The 18,531-nt window shown below is 43.4% G+C and overlaps 1 long non-coding RNA gene across 4 annotated transcripts in view; it reads right to left on the bottom strand.

Annotated features, from left to right (window-relative positions):
* Positions 1-257: 257 nt before the first annotated feature.
* LOC107973434 (uncharacterized) overlaps positions 258-18,531 on the bottom strand; it is a 48,305-nt gene continuing 30,031 nt past the window's right edge. Inside the window, exons 3-7 of one of the 4 annotated variants that reach the window (XR_008546223.2) lie at positions 17,867-17,949; positions 16,299-16,365; positions 5,807-5,863; positions 4,129-4,209; positions 258-695 (exon numbers count right to left, since the gene is read on the bottom strand). This is a non-coding gene — a long non-coding RNA (uncharacterized LOC107973434). Of the gene's footprint in view, positions 696-4,128; positions 4,210-5,806; positions 5,864-8,077; positions 8,219-8,441; positions 8,606-16,298; positions 16,366-17,866; positions 17,950-18,531 lie in introns of those variants that run through there. The other 3 variants (XR_010149147.1, XR_008546224.2, XR_001715714.3) reach the window with 3 other exon arrangements.

The following is an 18,531-nucleotide window of genomic DNA, read 5'->3' as shown; positions in this document are numbered from 1 at the left end:
AGAACCTCAATGAAGGGGGTGACTTTGTAAGCAAGTCATTGCAATAGAGTCAGATAATTGCCACCAGAGAGGCAGCCAGAGGAAGCACTGACCCCCTTGATTGAAGGAGTCAGAAAAGTCTCCATGAAAAGATGGTATTTGAGCTCAAACTTGTAAGAGTTTGCCAAGCCAAAGAGAAGGAGGAAAGGGCTTTGAGGTTAAAGAAATATTGGCATAAAAATGCAGGGATGATATGAGACGTATTTGGTGATGCAAGATGGGGAGTGGTAATTCATGAAACACACACATGCACACTCACGCACATATAATTAAATGCCTACTATATACCAAGCACTGGACAGACAAGTGTGTTTTTCATTCATTATCTTGTTTCATTTTCATGAAGATACCATGAGGTAGGATATTTTTTTAAATCATCACTTTACAAATGAAAAAATGTATCATTATCACTGCTTTACAGATGATGCTCCCTGTGATTCAGGGATTTACCCATGGCCCTAGAGCTCATCAGATGTCACTAGCATCAGATCCTTTGCAGGTTCATGCAAGGTGGTTAGGGTCCTTCCATGCCATGTAGAGACTTTGATCTTCATCCTGTTGGCAATGGGCCACCATCAACATGTTTCCAATAAGGCAATGAAGCACTCTGGCTAAGTTTTGAAATATAATGATGTAGCAGGAATGTGAAGGAAGGGCTAGAACAAGAAGACATAAGAGACAGGAAAAATAATTAAGAGGGCATGAAAATAGTCTAAGCAAGAAATAGCAAGGAATTGAAACAAGGAAGGGGTGATAGAGCAGCGAAGATGGATTTGAGATAATTCAGAAATAAAATGGAAAGGATAGAGGAGCCCTGGGGCAGGAATTACCCGAGCTCTCTGTTACAAGTCACAGAACCTATGTATTCAAGTCAGTTTTAGAAGAAAATGAACTTGTTAAGTGATCTGAGGGAATTTATAGAGTCTTTGGGAGAGCCAGAGAATCAGTTTTGGAAGTGTCAGGGTTAAAAGAAGGGCCGGAATTACATGGAGACCCTGCTGCTCCCTTCACTAGGCTTTGGAACTGGTGCCCAGGTATGCATTTCCTGCTGCACTTATAACAAATTAACACACACTTAGGAGATTAAAACAATACCCTATATTCTCTTACAGTTCTGGAGGTCAGAAGTTCAAAATGGGCCTTGCTGGGCTAAAATCAAGGTGTGGCAGGGTTGCTTTCCTTTCTAGAGGTTCTAGGGGAGTGTGATTTTCCTTGCCTTTCCCAGCTTCTAGAGGCCACATGCATCCTTGGTTCACGGCCCCCTCCGCCATCTTCACAGCCAGCAGTGTGGCTTCAAATCTTTCTCTCTTACTTCTGCTTTCATTGCCATGTCTCTTCCTCTCCCTCTGCTTCCATCATCACATCACCTTCTCTAATTCTGAACCTCCCACCTCTTCCCTTATATGGAACCTTGTGATTACATTGAGCTCACCCAGATAATGCAAGACTATCTCTCCATCTCAAGATCCTTAACTTGATCCCATCTGCAAAATCCCCTCTGCCATGTGAGTTAATGTATTCATATTCAGGTTCCAATGATTGGGATGTGGACATCTTTGGGAGCTCATTATTCTTCCACACAGTACTGCAGCTTATCTCTCAAACTCTGGTCTTAGGGACCTCCTTGAAGGACATAACCCCTCTTTGTCTCTGAAATGCTGGCTGTCACTGCTGCACCTACCCTCACCAGAATGTCTGCAGCCCAGGCCTGCTGCTTCATGTCCATAGATTCCAAATCAGAGTCTTACATAGTTGTATGTGATCAGGGTGTCTGGATCGCATGCCCAAACCTCAGCTGCAAGAATGGCCCAAAGAACAAGTTTTGACTTCTTCCTTAGGAGCAAGCAGGCTCATGATGCCGGGGGAGGGGTGGCGGAGTTCATAAGTTGATAGAGGCCAGGCACAGTGGCTCATTCCTGTAACCCCAACACTTTAGGAGGCTGAAGCAGGAGGGTTACTTGAGCCCAGGAGTTCAAGACTAGCCTGGGCAACAGATTGAGACCACATCTCTACAAAAAATTGAAAAAAAATTAGCCGAGCATGGTGGCGCACCTGTAGTCCCAGCTTACTCCTGAGGCTGAGGCAGGAGGATCACTGGAGCCTGGGAGGTTGAGACTCCAGTAACCTATGATCTCAATACTGCACTCCAGCCTGGGTGAGAGAGTGAGATTCCATCTCAACGAACAAACAAAAAACAAAAGTTAATAGGTGGCCCAAAGCATGACGAATAGCTGCAAAACCTAGCCAAACCTCAGGTCATACCATGAGTTCTGTTGCCAGTTCCACACTTAAGAGGAATGTAAGCCAGCACAGAGATGGCAGCAGGGATGATGCAGGAGCCTGACACTGTGAGTCCAGGGTGTTCATAGACTGGAGGACATAAGGGCAGTTTTAAAAGACACATGATTGAGGTTTCCTAATAAGCAAGAACTTGCACATGGAAGAGAACTTGGACCTGTCTTGTGTGTCTCCGGTGTTCAACACTAGGACTCTGTAGAGGGTGACATGGTAACAGGGTGTTTCATTTCTCAATTGCATGATCTAAAGACAATGGGTTGCTCCAACAGGCAAGAAGCTCGCTGCCATTTAAAGTATTGAGGCAGAAGCAGGATGACAACATGTTGGGGCACAAAGAGGGGAGGCAAATAGCAGAGGAGATTGCAATAGATGGCTTCTAAGTTTATTATTCTGTTCTTATCCAGTAACCAGGTTATTGGTGGGGAAGGTACTAAGGGCCAAATCACAACTTCACATGAAAGTAACTTTTTTTTCTTTCTTTTTTTTTTTTTGAGATGGAGTCTCACTCTGTCACCCAGGCTGGAGTGCAGTGGTGCAATCTCGGCTCACTGCAACCTCCAGCTTCTGGGTTCAAGAGATTCTGCTGCCTCAGCCTCCCGAGTAGCTGGAATTACAGGTATCTGCCACCACACCCAGCTAATTTTTTGTATTTTTAGTAGAGACGGAGTTTCACTATGTTGGCCAGTCTGGTCTCAAAACTCCTTACTTCAGGTGATGCACCCACCTTGGCCTCCCAAAGTGCTGGGATTACAGGCGTGAGCCACCGCGCCTGGCCCAAAAGTAACATTTTTAAGGAGAAAATGCTTGATGCATTTTTTTAAGTCTTGCCTTTTATTTTCTGATTCCTGATTCTTTCCTCTTTTTTTAAACAGTAAGTAACATTTTTAAACAGTGTAGTTTGTTCCCACTCTGACTCCGGAGTCTGGTTTTTCTCTTGGGCCTGCTGCTGTGTTGGAGGACTTGACATGCCTTTTGTGTTCTGTAATGTCTTCATCTGAACAACAGGCCTGTAAAGACTGATCCCCAGTGATTACGCCAAATGTTACTTGAGAGAAGTGGATGAATTTATACAGGAACTAAGTGATTCAAATCTGCTTTCCTTTTCTATGTATGCAATTCTCTGTTTGCATTCCAACTGTTGGCACAGAAGCCCTGGTCCACTGCCCCGGTTTATCACCTTCACACAGAGATGGGGGTGGCAGACGTAGGGGCTGTGCATCGGGGCCATGTTGACCTGCTTCTTTCCATACTGCTCCAAGGGTTATGCATTTACATGTACCCACAGAATGCATTTGGGATAGTTACTTTTCAACACCATGAATCGAATGCACAGAATGACACACGTTTTTAAGTTAAAAGTCAAGATGTTTTTGCTTGGATTTAACCTAAACTTCTTTTGTTTTAATCCAAGCTCCATGTTGCCTGATATGATAAAGACTTCCTGAGTGACCCAGGCATCATTAGTAACAGACACTTTGGCCTTTTTATCCTTTTTTTTTTTTTTTTTTTTGTAAAAAGGGAAAAGCAATTTCTGTTCATCTGCGAAGCACCATAATGAATAGATTTGCAGATTAGATGATACAATTTCTGTAACTGCCATGGATCTCATGTTCAAAGGACAGTGTGTGGGTGGGTGTGTGCACACGTGTGTGTGCATGTGTGGGATGGTGGCGAGGATAGGGAGTAGGCGTATGGGAAGCTTCAACAATTTTTAAAATATTCTTAGTGTTTTGTTAACCTTCTTTTACCAACCTTCACACCAAATTTTTGAAAATCATGTGCTATACTTACAGGCGTTTGTTTTGTTTTTCTTTATTCTTAGAAAGCATTCTTTCTGGATTGTTTTGTTTTAGTCCTGAGTAGGTAACCATGCTGCATGACAATAAAGTGGATCTTCATGAGCAGGTGTTGCAATCAAATACAATTCTCAACAAAAAATGCCCTGACAGATATTCACAACATGAGTAATCCAGCCTGCATGATGATTAGCTAGAAATGCTAAGCAGCAGTTTCCATAAATGACTATAATTAGTCATCTTTTAACACAGCTAAGCCAACTCACAGTGCCTCTTCTTAGAAGTTCTCTAGAATCTATAAATAGAATGTTCAGCGTTTCCCCAACATCGTGTTCAGTCTGAGTGTCCCCTCAATGTGTCCTCTTCTTTGCTTTTCTTTCCTCACTCCCCACTCCTTTTCTCCTTCCTCCACTCATCCCTCCCCTGCAGACCGTCCTGCCCAGACAGTGCTTTTCACTCTCAATTTTTCTCTCTTTCCCATTAAAAGACAACAATTTTGCATCTGATTCTCCCCGAGCACCATGGCTAGAGTTCCACATGCCCATGTCCTTTTACTTAAAGACTCCATATAGGACATCCCAGCTGTCCCTGCTCCCCAGTCCTGCCGGGATCCACTGGGCTCAGGAGTCCAGGTGGCCAAGGGCTAGCTGGGGTGGGAGAAGGGTGCTGGGAACTACACCAGATGTTCCTTTCCTATGATTCCTATACTCTAGTGGGCGAAGGGTGAGGCTGGACAAGGGGTGGAGAATGGATGGAGGGACCAGCTGGTCAGGAGGCCTAGATCCCATCAGAGCATTAACCCCATGGCCCTGATCCCTCATCCAGGACAGTAAGGATGGCTGGGCAAGTGGCCTGAGCTCTTGCTCATATGCACCTGCTACATATAATGCGTTCAGACCTACAGCAAGACAGTCATGACAGCCGTTCCCATCCCCAATTACATGCATGTTCAAAATACTTAAAGGCTGAATGTTAAAAGAGAGAGGATAAAGCTACTGAGGATTTGAGGTGGAGCCTAGAGCAGTAACGGGACAGCACTGTGACCCCCTGGCAGTGCAAGAGTGTCGTCTCCTCCTCCCTACCTAGCCTGGTAAGCTTTCATTCTTTCCACTTGCTCTCCTCCCAACCCTACAGACACACACACACACACACACACACACACACACACACATACACACACATTCAGACACTTCAGACACCTTCCACCCCTGCAGGCTACATATCAGAGGGAGTCACTGGGCTTGGAAAACAACAGGTTTCTGAAACTTAAGGAGGTAGAATGGGAACTTTTTCCACCATGCCTTCTGTTTACTGACCCCAGTTCTCCAGCCACTATACTGCCTCCCCCATTTCCCTTCCCCAACCCCACCACCTCCATCAGACTCCCTGAGTCTGAAGGCACAGGATGGTTAAAAGGAGCCTTCATTCCTGCGACTCTACTCTCTTCTCCTCAAAGAAGTGGCAGGCAAGGTAGGGCATTCTCACTGTCTCAACAATATAATTTGCACATGCCCTGGCCCTGTGCCCTTCGGTAGCCATGTCTTCCCTCCCTGAAGTCCCCTGGGATTCTCCTTTGTCACTAACTGGCTTCCTTTCCTGGCATGGAGCACCTGACCCTGTCTGCTTGTCTCTTTTACCGGCAAACTATATCTCCCAAGTTGGCTGGCTTTTACCTTAGGGGTCAGGAGAGGGAGCAATCAGGCCAGAAGAGGGACAGGAGCATCAGCCACCTAAAGAAGGAATGGTAGCAACAATGAGACTGTTTAATCTTTCTAATTGCTGACACCTTCAATACAGTATCTGATATTCATTCAGTAGTTATCAAGGGTCACTTCTGTGCAGCCACTGTTCTGAACTCTGGGAATACAGAGGGAAAAAGACAAAGTGCTTGACCTCGTCTAGCTTTCATTCTAATGTAGTAGCTAGGCAATAGACACATAAACACGTAAATATATACTAGAAAGCCAGCTAGTCAAGGGCATGCTTATCGTTGTTTTTTGGTTACCCAGAATCTGAACCTCCATCCTATGTTTGAGATTCCCTACCTCATGGAATCTGGTGGATAAGCAGAGCCCATGGTCCGTTACATAGAATTTGAAAATGCCTGATAGTGGTTTTATCAGCCTCTCTTGTAGAAGGAGCCAAGGCCTGTGGCCAAGGCTCCACCAGCCAGACACACTGGCCCAAAATTTGAGTTAGGAACCAATGACTTAAGGACAAAGAGACTGAGAAAGCCCTCATAGGTGATGGCAGCAGCTGCAGAAAGATGGGGATGCCAAGGGTGCTGGTGACAGCGGGTTCCAGCAGGGTTAGTATCTGAGACAGTAGCATTGGTGACATAACCAGTGGCAGCTGGGGCAGCAGAGATCCCACCAATTGGTGCAATGCGTGCACTCTTCTTGGCTATAAACCACTAAGCCTTCCCAAACATTCCTGGAGCTGTCAAAGTCTACAAATAAATCCTTCTTCTACTTAAACCCACCGGAGTTCCTTGTGCTCTCATCTAAGAGCTGAACACAAGTAGTAACAAGTGCTCAATCAAAAGCAAAGCCAGAAGAAGGCATGGAGAGTGATGAGAGGCTACCTTAGGTAGGTGGCCAAACTCAGCCTCTCCGTGGATATGGCTTTTAAGTCTCTCCAGAAAGCCCGAGAGCAAGGCCACCTGAAGACCCGAGGGAAAGAACTCCAGAGAGAGGACACAGTGCAAAGGCTGGGCAGTGACAAGCTGGGGGGCTGAGGAATACCAAGAAGGCCAGTGTGGCCTGAGCTGAGACAGAAGCTAAGTCAGAAGGACAAGCCGGGGCCACAGCTGGTGAGGCTGGTTAGATCGTCGTGTGGAGTTTGAGTGTCATGCTGCGTGTGAGGGAAGCCCCAGCTGGTCTTAAGCAAGGTGACACTGTCTGGTAGTTGAAAAGGTCACCCCGGCTGCTGTCAGAAGAATAGTCTGTAGCAAGACAGGAGTGGAAGCAGAAAGATCAGAGACTCTTGCAGAGGTTCAGGAGCCAGGTAGTATGGGTCTGATCCCTCTAGGCCGAGGGCGTTTGAGTGGCGGTGGTGGGAAGAAGAAAGATGAGGAGTAGATTTTGAAGGTAGAGCTGAGAAGCCTTGCTGTGTGTTAGATGTGGGGTGTGAAGGAAAGAGACAGTTCGGGACTGAGCCGCTCTCTGAGATGGGGAAGATGAAGAGAAAGGCAAGCTGGCGGGTGGAGAAGTCAGGATCAAGAGTTTGGCTTTAGATCTAGTGAGTGGGAAACACCAATGAGGTGGAGTGGAGACAGAGTCTGCAGGGGGATGTAAGGACCTGGATGAGGTGGGGGCGAGCTGGGCGCTGGAACTAAGTGTGTGGGATTCCTCAGCACGGGCAGGAAATGTACAGCCATGAAACTCAATATGCTCACTCAGACAAGAGTGTGGTTCGAGAAGGGGGCTTCTCGAGTGTGGTTCAGGACAGAGCGCTGGGGAACCAGGGATGAAGAGATCACAGCGAGGAAGAGAATCCAGCTAGGGAACTGCAGGGCGGGAGGAAGAACACAGACTACGGCGTCCTGGAAGCCAAGAAAAGAAAACAGGGGCCTTGGCAATGACCCTAGGCACTTCCAGGGGATGCTTGTATCAAGCAGGTAAGGGGACTGGGGCTCCCAGAGGATGGGCCACCCCGTTTCAGTGCATGGCCCGGCGCCTCTTTAGAAGAGGAAGCCCCTGGATTCCAGAACGTGCTGGCTCCACGCAAGGCAGACAGCAGTGAGGCCACACACTATTCCCAGCCCCTTTCTCTCTGAAAAGAGCCCTTTGTAACTTCTTTGAGAAGGAAACACCTCCGTCAGGGGAGGAACATTATTTGCTTCCTGTTAGAACAGACTTTTACTTAGGATCAAGCTCCGTGCCAGCCCCATCCCCACAGGGAGCAATAAGGGAAAGAGGAGGGAGGGGGCCGCAGACACTCACTTGTGGGGGCTGGTTTCGCAGGAACGGCTCCGGAGAGCTTGAAGAGGGGTAGGTTGCAGGCCCACAGCCGCAGTCTCTCTCAGCTAGAAACCCTCCTCCCTCCTCTGCCAGCCTGTCCTCCCCGGGCTCTGTTCGAAAGGCCTGGGAGGTAGGGAGAAGGCTGGTCAGCCTGGGCGGTTAGTGGCTGGTTTAACACTTCCATGCCTGCCAGCCCTTTCCCAGGAAGACTACAGCCAATCATTCATTCATTCAAAAGCTCTTTGCCGAGCACCTACTCTGTGCTAGGTCTGTGCCCAGCATGGGGACACAGTATTAGGAAAAAAAAAAAAAAAAAACAGACATCCCCCATCTGCCCTGAACTTACAGTCTAGTGGGATAAATTAAACAAGTCACGCAAACACCTCTACAGCCACAAATGTGATAAGGCTCTAAGTGAATATCGCATATGACAGTGGCCCTGCTGAAGGCCAGGCAGAGGTTCCTTCTTGAGGAAGGACTTCTCTGAATCTCCAGAAGCCAACAGAATCTGTAGCAGCAGAAGAAAGGGTCAGGGTTCTAGAACTGCCCACTATGACTTTAGAAGCTGCCCCAACTCTGTTATGCCGTGGCTGCGATGTTTTAGGTCCCCAAAGCCCAGAGCACATCGTGGAGCATGGAAGTGGGTCACTGAGAAGCTGAATCTAGTCCTGGGGCTGCTGGTGTGGAGGGTGTGTTCCGCTCTTGGGGCAGCAGCAACAGGTGCCGTGAGAGGCTCAGAGCTTTTGAAGCAGAAATGGCAATACTCTACATCTTCAGCAAACATTTGGGAGTCTTTTGTTAAAAGAAGAGCAGAATAAATATCTATGCCTCTTGTAAAACCCAAAGGAAAGCTCTCAGATAGGCTTCTTTAGGGCTATGACCATCTCTGCAGCTTCACTATACTGAGTTAAGTCTGTAGAGCATCTGTAACCCTAGGCATGTGTGTCCACAACCTCCACACGTACACAAGGACACTCCTACAGAGGACAGGCCGTGCGGACAGTTAGGGGAGGACAGTGGAGGCCGCTTCAGTTCACTTCGGTGCTTTGGATTCAAGTGTTTTTCTGTTTCATTTTCTGGGTAGCTGATTATTAAGCTAAACACTCCTTTGACGGTTGAAAATACATTAGTCCCTTTTCTTGCACGAATCTAATTCGCCAAAGCCTATTAAAGTGCTTTTGGACCAATGAGGAAATTTAATGCTCAAGTATTTTATTCTGAATTCCAATTTTCCTTGTGTTATGATTTTACCTATAGGTGGTTGGGTTGATTGTATGGTAAAGATGAAGAAAAGCATATTTGGAAAGAACATGACAATTCTCAAGTTGTTTATACTACTTTACTGTATTTGATCCTTGCAACTGCCATTTGAATTAGGCAAGAAATATTTCAGTTTTACAAATGAGAAAACTTCTGTCCTGAGACATTAAGTGATATACTCAAAGGTCATATAATAATTTGTTTTGTTTTTATCTTGACTACCATACTCCTCTATACCACCTTCAGGACTCTGGAAGTCAGATATATGTGAGTTTTTTGTCAACTAAATTCATAGTTGTCTTAATATTCATCCCTTGCTAAAATTAAGGTGCAGAAATAAAATCTGTCTAATAGAGAAATATAAATCCATCTTTTGTCTGGATAATCAAATTTTACTATATTTTGTTTTAATCCTGAGAATGAAATTTCACAAATAGCTCAGGAGGTTTTCCCTAGAGTTCCAAATAAAAGTTTGTGGATCATATACACGTTCTGCTTAATCACATGATGGTTCCAAATTTTTAATTTCAATCCTTCATTACGATGAAAATTTTTGCGTTTTTTTTCCACCAGCTCTTTGTTTTGTTTTTCAATGGCTAAGGAAAGGAGAGGGGTGTGGGAGACTCTGTCTCTTTTGACAATCACCAGCGCCATCTACTGTCAAGAAATAAAATCGTGACTCATTGTTAACACGTCAATGAACGTGTTAAAGAGGCTTAAAGAGGGCTTAAAGAGGGAAAGACAATTTTATACCCCAGTACTTACTGATAAATATAAGTTCATGTACACATATTTTTATCTTATATTATTGTATTCTTAAGCAGCCTATAGGGAGAATACAATGAACTTAATATATAATCGTTTATGTAATTCTTAAGAGCACTAACTTTGGAAGAGGATAAAAATGGGGTGAATTTCAGCTAAACCACTTAATAGCTACGTGATTTCTCTTACCCTCAGTCTTTTCATCTGCAAAATATGAACAATTATACTTAGAAGGTTGTTTTCTTGATTAAATGACATATGTAAAATTTACTCCAAAGCTAGCAGATCAAGGCGGCTATTGTTACATGACATTTATGGAGCACACGCTGGATATCAGCCTCTGCTGGGGGCTTGCTTCACAGCAATCCTGTGAGCTGGAGAGGCTCTGAGCTAGCAAGTACTGTGTCCAAGATTACGCAACTAAATGAGAAGCATTTTTAAGTCCAATTTTCCATCTGATTTCAAAGTTGTTATCATTTCTGCTATCTCACAGAGCATGGCTATGAATCCCCTTCTGATACATATCTGTGAAGGTTCATTTTAGGCCCACTAGGGAAGATCTGCTTTTCATATATTTATATGGGCTCCATCCTTTGTGGTCTGATGTGTGTAGCTCATTGTAGGGATGTGCCAAGTTTGCCTAACCACGCTATAGTTAAGAAAGTAACTTCAGGAAGACTCAAAGGATTTTATATGCAACCCTGATCATAACCCAAGATGAAAAGGATGATAAACCTTTTCATCTTGGGTTATGATCTACCACCCTCACAGCATTTTATACAGAATTCTCTGATACTGTTACCTACCATGTGATCGATAGTTTTGTTTTTTCTTTTCTTTTCTTTCTTTCTTTTTTCTTTTTTTTTTTTTAACAAAGCTGTCTGTCTTTCTGGAATAGAATTCCTCAAGGGCACAAGTCATGCTTGATAAATCAATGAATGGATGAATGAAAAGTGATTACGTATTATTTTCCCAGTGTGAAGTGATGAGGCCTTCACAAGGCCTTTGAAGATAAGGACCGTAAATTCTCCCTACACCAGCACGTGGTGATTATCCATCTGAGATTTACTGACTTCAGTTGAATCAAGTTGGCTAAAAGTTACCCTCAAGATACTTCTTTAAAGACAACCCACTTCAGAGTGCCAGTCTTTCCTCCTACACTAAATCCAAAGAGAATTTTTAAAATTCAAATTTATTCTCTAGAGAATTTAAGATTTTCTTGAGATTCAACAATAGTAACAATTATAAACAGATAAAATGCATATATAAGTCACAAAATTGTATTGCTAAAGTGGCTTTTATTTTTATTTGAGATGGAGTCTCTCTCTTTCTCCAAGGCTGGTGTGCAGTGGCATGATCTCAGCTCACTGCAACTTCCATCTCCTGGGTTCAAGCAATTCTCCTGCCTCAGCCTCCTGAGTAGCTGAGATTACAGGCTTGCATGACCACACCCAGCTAATTTTTGTTATTTTTAGTAGAGACGGGGTTTTGCCACGTTGGCCAGGCTGGTCTCGAACTTCAAGAGATCCACCCACCTCAGTTTCCCAAAGTGCTGGATTACAAGTGTAAGCCACTTTGCCTGGCCTAAAGTCGCTTTTTAAATCAAGGGTGCTGGCTGTGTATGGTGGCTCACACATGTAATCCGACCTCTTTGGGAGGCCAGAGGTTGAGCAGGAGGACCACTTGAGCTCAAGAGTCTGAGGCTGCAGTGATGAGCTATGAGCTTGAGCTATGATCAAGCCACTGCACTCCAGCCTGGGTGACAGAGTGAGACCCCCCCCATCTCTAAAAACACAACAAAACAAAAAAAAAAACCTAAGAGTGCTCTGTCACTCATCTATTAAAAAAAAAAGGCAACCTCACAGAAGTGTTTTGAGTATTAAATAAAATAACATATATAGAACACCTAGCATAGTGCTGACTCACCTCATTCTTTCACTCAAAAATATATTTCCAGAGCTCCTGCCATGTGCCACATAGACAATGTTCTAGGCACTAATGGTGTGACAGCAAACGAGACAAAATCCTACCCTCATGAAACTTACATGGGGGTTGCAGGAGGCACCAAATGGCAGGCAGGAAATCCAACAAATAAGCAAATGAACAGTGCTACAGGGAAAAGTTAAGGAAGGGCAGGAGAGCAGGAGTGCCAGTAGGTACTGGTTTAGATAGAGCAGCCATTAAGGGCCTCACTGAGCGGTGGTTCTTGAGCACAGAGAAGATGAACTGAGAGTGTACTATGGGGATGCCCGGACAAAAGCATCTCAAACAGAAAGGACAGGAAACAGATCCCCTGGGATGGAAGTATGCTTGACTCAATATAAGCCAAGAGGGGTCCCTTCTCACCTCTACTCCCACACCTAAGCCCTTTGGTTTTCTTAATGGTGGCTCCCGTGATGATATTGATTTTAGGTGCGTAAGTATTGGCCATGCCTGCACATAGATGGAGTGACCTCATTGACAAAAACCTGCTCCTTGCAATGTGCCTCAAAGGCATAAAGAAAAGTAGCTAAGATGAAGTTCTCTGTGGAAGACTACTTCTGTTCATGACTATTTGATTTACAATGTTGTAAAGGGTGACTGGGTTTCCAGGCTAGACCACAAGACCCTACCTAATGTCACATAGAAGGAACATGGGGCACTTGTAATAGAATACAGTGGAAGGCAACCCTGTTACCACTGTGTAGCATGATGTTCTAAATTCTATTCCAGCTCTGACATTCCATAATTCTATGTATATAAAAGGAGCAAAGGGAAAATTCATTACCTGCAGTAGAAGTTGAATGGGCCTTTGTGGGTTGACCTGGAGACCCAACACACACTTATAACATTCTCTTTGCAGAAAAATGAGTTCTGGGTTTCAAGTGCTACACTTACAGACGTTCAGAACATAGACCATTTATGAATTGGAGACTTCCTGTGGTAGGTGAGAGTGTCCCTGGTGGCAACGGGCAGGAAGAGATTAAAGAGCAAAGCCCAGAACTACTGTAGCTGGAGCCTTAATGAGGGAAACCCTGATCATGACGGACAACCCAGACAGAGTCCTCGGAGAGCCGCCAGCCACCACATTGCACGGCTAGTGCCAGTACAGCATGCAGGCACACTGCGAGTCATGGAGTGCCCTGCACAGCCTTCTGTAGAAGTCAACTGATAGAACCCTCTAAAGAAAGGACCCGAAGAAATGTCAATGTACTTTTCTTTTTACTTTCTTGGGGGTACATGTCCTTCCCCCTCATCATCTATCTCTTGTATTGTTACAGTAGAAATGCAAAGTGGAAAAAAATTGTATTTTGGATAACAGCTTTAGTTATTCAGGATAGGATGTTGTCGCAAAACACTAAACTTGAAAACTAGGCATTATTCAGAGAGAAAAAGTTCTTCCAAATGCTTTGATCTCCTGCTTTAACATATGAAAATCCAGACAGGACCATAAAAGTCTATATAGGAAATAAAAAGAGGTGAGAGGAAAGTCTATTTAGTCCCAGGAAGGTGTAGGAAAGAGAAAGAAGCCAATGGAGCAGGTGAGACCACAAGCTTCTCCTTCATACCCCCCACTCCTGCAACCTTGGGGCATCATGGGAGCAGGAGGAGGTTGGGTGTTTCAGAAACATTCAGCCAGGTAAAAGAACATTTAGTAATGGTGTGCTTGTCCCAGGATGAGGGAGTGTAAATCCATACAGGTCAGCACTGTCAACGGATGTCCTGCAGAACCCTTTTCCCCTGCACTGTCTGATAAGTTGGAAATTGACAGTAACTGTTCAGACACTTTTATGGCAATCTGACGTTGTTGCAACATCCAAGTGTGTGGTCTATGGAGCCATCCCGTGAAACAGGGAGGAGGCCTGTTCACCTGCTGTCACACTCGCACACTGAGTCACAGCAGGTGCAAGCTGTGTGCTACATGTGGGAGGGAGAATGAGCGGTTGACAAGAAGCCAACAATGCATAAAGTTTTCAGAAAATCAGCATTTGGGTATTTTAACTTGCTACTTTCATGATCGTTTTACTTTTTAATCAAGCCTATTATTTAATTTATAGCTAATGTTGTTAACTAAATTAAAGAAGTTAAATTTGTACTATTTTTGACCCTAATTGATAAGCAGTAAAACAAGCTTTTCTGGGCTTTATTTTTTTAAGAAATCAATCATAATTTCTGATTCAAGAAATACATGATTATTGTAGAAAATTTGGAAAATATAAAAAATGCCAATTTCCTAGAATCTAACAATATACTTGCCAAATGCTGTTTTCTATACATAGATATATATGTCCTGTAAAGGCACACTTTACTGAATGTGGCAGTAGTGATAAACCAGATGATGACAATGGAAGTGATTCCAAAGAAACAAAAATCAAAAGTCCTCATGTAGTTTAGTCTGAAGTATAATCTCTATAGATTTTGTACCATATTGAAGATGAAGTGCTAACACTATAGTGTTAGTTGCAGAGAAGTACTGGCTGATGATGCAATAAAACCATCTGAACTTAAGTGGCATTTACAGGTGAGAAATTTTTTAGAAGTTTAAAGTCAAAGAAATTATTTGAAAAAAGAATATTGAGTCAGCGAGCTAACAGAAGCAAATGCTCAGAATTTCTCATTTAAACATCAGTGCTTTGCTGCTACATATAAATGAATACATCAGGTCAGTTACACTACAACTCTATATGTAATTGCTAAGAAGGCAGTGAAAACTTGCATCAGAAATGTTTGCTTGGAAATTTCAGATGAATCTGTAGCCAAGAAGGTAACTCTAGTACCACTTTCTTTTCTTTTCTTCTTTTCTTTTTTTTTTTTTTTTTTTTTTAAGACAGAGTCTTGCTCTGTCACCCAGGCTGGAGTGCAGTGGCGTGATCTCAGCTCCCTGCGACCTCTGTCTCCTGGGTTCAAGCGGTTCTCCTGTTTCAGCCTCCTGAGTGGCTAGGATTACAGGTGCACGCCACCATGCCCAGCTAATTTTTGTATTTTTAGTAGAGACGGGGTTTCACCATTTGGGTCAAGCTGGTCTCAAACTCCTGACCTCGTGATCTGCCTGCCTTGGCCTCCTAAAGTGCTGGGATTACAGGTGTGAGCCACCGCACCTAGCCTCTAGTACCACTTTCTAATGACTCCATAACCTGACATGTTCAGGAAATGGCTAATGATCTAGGAGACCAACTCAAGAACAAATGAAGCAGTCAAGTAGTTTTCTTTTTGAGAGGAAAGAGGGTGCAATTACTAATTAAACTAAGACAACAGGCATAAATCCACACAGTTCAGGCAAACCATGATGAATGATCAATCTATTCAAGAACCTCAATCTCAGTATGTGGCTCAGAAGTAAACTCATCAACTTCGTTTCAAACCTCATCTTTCTCCTATATTCTCTGTAGTATTTACTAATATCGCCATCCATCTAGGTATCCAAGCCAGAAACCTGAAAGTAGTCTCTGACATGTTCTTTCTACCCCTTCATCCCCATATCCTCATCCTACTCCTTCAACTTGGCCTCATGAATATTTCTTGGATGTATTTGTTTCTCTATGTCCTACTCTAACTGCTCTGGTACAGGCTCCCACCTTTCTAGCTGGTCTATAATGCTAACAAAGTGCTGTCTGTTTCAACTTGATGAATACACACATATTGCCGACTTGGTGTAAAGGAAAAATTGTGTTTAGCAACTTAATCACTATGAAACACAACTAGCTCTGAACCATATACAACTGGGAAGGACTATATTATAAATAACTATCATGAAGAGTTTAAATTTCATGTATGAATATGGTCTGGTGTTGTAATTCCAATAACAGGAAAACATTATGGAATGGTTACCCAGCTTAAGGAGCTTGCGCCAGTGACTGTTAATTAATTTCTAGTTTTCTTCATTGAGAAAATCCTGTTAAAAACTTTTTACAAGTCAGCTGAACTACACAGTGTGCTTAGTGATATAGTAAAAACTGAATGACCTCACAGCCAATATGTTCAATTCAAATCATTTTCTTTATTATGTGTTAATATGGATACTGATCCAAACAATAACAATCGTTTCTTGATGAGGTGGGATGGTCATTGAAGGGAAACGTTCTATCAAGTCAAGGATGTTTGAACTGTGACATGAAGTCATAGTTATGTTTCTGCAAGATAAGAAATCAGTTTAGTCCTAACTTTTGCAGATATGAAACGGACAGTCAGACTCGCTTACTTGTTTGATGTCTTCAATATTTTTAATGATCATGGTATTTCCACGCAAGGAAGGGAAGCAGCATGCTCTTCAAAGGTAGACAAAGGGCAAACACAAAAGTTAGGAGCTTGAAATCAGAGTTTCTACATATTGGGATGACAATAGTTACCATACAGTTACTATAATAATCTCATTATAGCACACCTGAGGAAAGTAATTGTCACGCATCTTATGCACTTTATAGAATGTTTTCAATATATCCATCCAAAAGAGTCATACACAGGAAATTCATGTATGTAAAATCTATTTCTTTTATTAAATGATAGTTGAAATATTCCATTGTAACAAGTAAAGAAAATATTAGAACTTTTTTTTTTTTTTTTTTTTGAGATGGGGTCTCTCTGTCACCCAGGCTGGAGTGCAATGGCATGATCTCGGCTCACTGCAACCTCTGCCTCCCAGTCAAGCGATTCTCCTGCCTCAGGCTCCCGAGTAGCTGGGATTACAGGCACCCACCAACACACCCAGCTAATTTTTTTGTTTTTTTAGTAGAGACGGGGTTTCACTATGTTGGTCAGGCAGGTCTCAAACTCCTGACCTCAGGCGATCCACTTGTCTTGGCCTCCCGAAGTGCTGGGATTACAGGCGTGAGCCACCACACCCGGCCCATTTTTAAATTAATTTTGATTGATGTTTAATGTTCAAAATGTCAGTAGAAGGTACACATAATTCATAAATAAATAGGCATATACTGGCAATGTGGGCCCCAGTAGTTTTTGCTGATTGAGGTGTGCTATCATCAAAATTTGGAGTCTGTTGATTTAGAAGATAGAAATATCAGAATATTTTAGCTGATGTGATTAAAAATTTGATTTCATTCTTTAATTTCCCCTTAGTTGTGTCCTTCTGATTCTGTTCTTCCATATGTCTATATGAAAAGAGAATGTTAAAGATACAGACTTTGAATCACAGTTCCAGACTGATGATCATGCTTTCTCATGATAAATTAATAAAGAGGTTTCTGATTACGACTTACTTTGCCATATAGTAAGTACAGAAAATTGTAAACAGTCCAGTCCATTTTTTCTCACTAAGAAGAGTAGTTGACATTTGGTGTTGACCTCCGTCTCCTACACTTGGTCTCTAGCCTGAATTGGTCTCTCAGACTCTGATGAATCTGAAGCCTTACCTGTGGGGATCTTGGTCAGGAACCCCTCAGTAAAGCACCTGCCACTGAGGGTCTTCTTTTGAACCAGCAGTTCTCAGACTGTATTTTTATCCCACCCCATCCCCACTGCATAGTTCTGCTTTAGTCCATTTTACATTTTCAGCTTTGGCATAAGATTTCCTTCTAAGAACAGTTGGAAGCTAGTGCCTTGCTTTGCTGCCACCATTTGCATCTGCTCTCAATGCTGAGCTCTCTGGTTTCATCTAATATTACCTGCAAACCTACAAAGACACGTCTTTTCTCAGATGGGTGTGTGTCTTTACTAGCCTTTATTTGTCTACCTCCACATCAGCCTGAGGTGCTCCCTGCCCCACAACCTCCCCTCAGCATCTCAGAATTCCTGGAATCCCTCTGGCAATACCTTTGTCAGTTTCCGCCTGTGGCATCCTTAAAGCCAGAGCTCTCCATTGTGTGTGCCTTCTGTAGACTCCAGCAGAGCTCTTTCTACATAGAAATACATAGTTACTTTCAGTGGCCAACACCACAATTACTTTTGCACCAACTGAATAGCTTCCAACTCCCCTAAAGACTCCCTCCAACCTCCTCCTCCCTACCCTCACTGCTCAGACTCTTTCTGTCCCTCTCAATTCTCCCTGGATCATCCCATGATACAACAACTGAAGGGTTAATGCCTGCCCTGGCAGGGGACTTCAGACCCTTCCTAGCCCTACTGCCTTGCAAATCACTCCCGCTGCTTAAATAGCATTGAGAGAGGCATAAGATTAAGGTAATTAACATTTGCTGAACCCTCTAAGGGAAGGAATTATGGAGGTGAAGCTTTTGACATCACCTAGGCATGCTCTGAGCTTTTCTACATGGATCTTCCTCTGTGGAGGAAGAAACTAAATAGCTTTTCATGTGGTTTCATGATTTTATGATCTTTTTGTCTGCCATATACAAAAAGAGATGAAGATATTTTTATTATTTCAGTGGCTGGCAGATAATACCCTCTTCACAGGAATCTCATACTTGTTGGAAAAATCCTCAATAGGGCCACTAGAGCAGGTGAGTCTCTGAGGGGGTGGG

Source organism: Pan troglodytes, chromosome 12 (assembly GCF_028858775.2).
Source record: "Pan troglodytes isolate AG18354 chromosome 12, NHGRI_mPanTro3-v2.0_pri, whole genome shotgun sequence".
Classification (NCBI taxonomy): domain Eukaryota; kingdom Metazoa; phylum Chordata; class Mammalia; order Primates; family Hominidae; genus Pan; species Pan troglodytes.
This window is presented reverse-complemented; position numbering and strand designations above follow the sequence as displayed.